Source organism: Onychomys torridus, chromosome 1 (genome assembly GCF_903995425.1).
Source record: "Onychomys torridus chromosome 1, mOncTor1.1, whole genome shotgun sequence".
Taxonomy (NCBI): Eukaryota; Metazoa; Chordata; class Mammalia; order Rodentia; family Cricetidae; genus Onychomys; species Onychomys torridus.
This window is the reverse complement of record NC_050443.1, coordinates 103027781-103029699: the sequence shown is the minus strand read 5'-3', so window position 1 is coordinate 103029699 and position 1919 is coordinate 103027781. Positions and strand designations below refer to the sequence as shown.

The window sequence follows — 1919 nt, the reverse complement described above, 5'->3', positions numbered from 1 at the left end:
ATGTATGAGTGAAATGGCTCAGTGGCTAAAGGCATTTTCTGCCAAGCTCATGCCCTGGGTTCAATTCCCAACACCCACGTTGTGGAAGATGGGAACTAACTCCTGCAAGTTGCCCTCTGACCTTCACGTGCATGCTGCGGCAGACCTACACATCCCTAAACTCCCACACTGGAGTGGGGATAAATACGTAGGTATTAAAAAAATAAGGTGGTTACTGACCTGGCTGGGGAGATGCCATGATCAAGAATATGGGTTTCTCAAGGTGTGGCTTATCTGGCGTACTCTCCGGATGTGCCAAACCCTGTGAATATGGGAAACTGGACTGACTGAATAATGTTTGGTAGTTGGGGGATTGTGTTTGTGCTCTTTCCTAAAATAATAGAGGGGAGAGTTAATGAGGAAAGCCCTTCATGTAGACCTCAGCCTACACACATACACACACACACACACACACACACACACACACACACATACACACATACTCACCCACACATGCACATACTTGCATGTGCACTGGCATACACACACACACACACACACATACACACACACACGTACACACACACATACACACATGTAACTTGGTAGTTACGTGAAAAAGATTCTTCCTTAGAAAGAGGTAAATCCAATGTATATCTGTTCAACAATGTTTATTGGTTGTAAGAAAAAGTAAAATAAAAGCTGGCAGTTCATTAACAAGCTCTGGGAACAGACAGAATAGAGTGGGTCTGGTGGCCGACTCTGGCCCATAGGCAGCAAGCGTGGATTGCTCCAGGCCTGTGGATCTTCTGTCTTTCTGGCTGACGGGAAGCCCCTTTTGGTGGGTGGTCAGCCCTTTCTCCAGGTATGCACTGTGCATGGCACAGAGAGCCAGGATGGAGAAAGGGTGTTTTAGTCAACTGGCACACTTGGGCCTCTGTGACCCACCCAAGACAACCTGTGCAAGACAACTCTGCCCTCTAGGGAAAAGGAGGCTGAGGGGATGGTCAGAGATGTTGTCTGATGTTTTGTGGTAGGGAAAGGCAACTGGGAAATGGGGCCAGAAGCGGGATCTTGAAGGGAAAGGCATCCATCAAAGGGTCCATGAGCCAGGTGGGACTAAGCTTCAGGCCTGTGGCTAGCAATGCTAATGGAAGTTTGAGAACACAGAGTCAGAGGCAACCTGGGCAGTGGTTGGAGGTTTGATGAACTCTTCTGTCCTCTGGGGCCAGTCACCTGATCTGTATATGCCTTCGTGTCCCCACAGGCCCTGCCCCTGTACATTGGTAGCTGGGTCAGTTAAGTACCATGTGCTGAGAAGCAGAGATACGCGGTTTTGACATGAACACCTGAGGAGAGCCTCGGGTATCCCACCCCTTCCCCCAGCCTCAGCCCAGGCTTGGGGCACTACCTGCCATTTTCTGTGCTCTCTGGGCCTGTAATTCTCATCTCTAGCTGCTAAGAGAGAGTGTGGCAGCTCCCTTCCTGGAGAGACATCAGGAGGAATTTACAGCCTTTCTGCAGAGGGTGAAATATTGCTGTTGGTTTGAGGCTTCGAATCCTGCTTGGCTCCTCCCACAGTCTCTCCGAGATGAGACTTTGAGTGATGTGGGTAGGAATGGAGCAGGCAGGGTGGGGCAGAGAGAAGCCAAGAGATGTGGGGATGGAGGTGTGATTGATGAAGGCATTACACACACACACACACACACACACATACACACATACACACATATACATACACACATACACACACACTCACACACACACACATACACACACACTCACACACACATACACACACACTCACACACACATACACACACATACACATATACACACACATACACACACATGCACACACATACACACACATACACACACACTCACACACACATACACACACACTCACACACACATACACACACATACACATATACACA

General features: G+C 48.8%; 1 non-coding gene across 1 annotated transcript; it reads left to right on the top strand.

Annotated features, from left to right (window-relative positions):
- The first annotated feature begins 211 nt into the window (after positions 1–211).
- LOC118576963 lies at positions 212–373 on the top strand. Its single transcript, XR_004944148.1, has one exon. It is a non-coding gene; the product is annotated as a U1 spliceosomal RNA (small nuclear RNA).
- Positions 374–1919: the final 1546 nt, after the last annotated feature.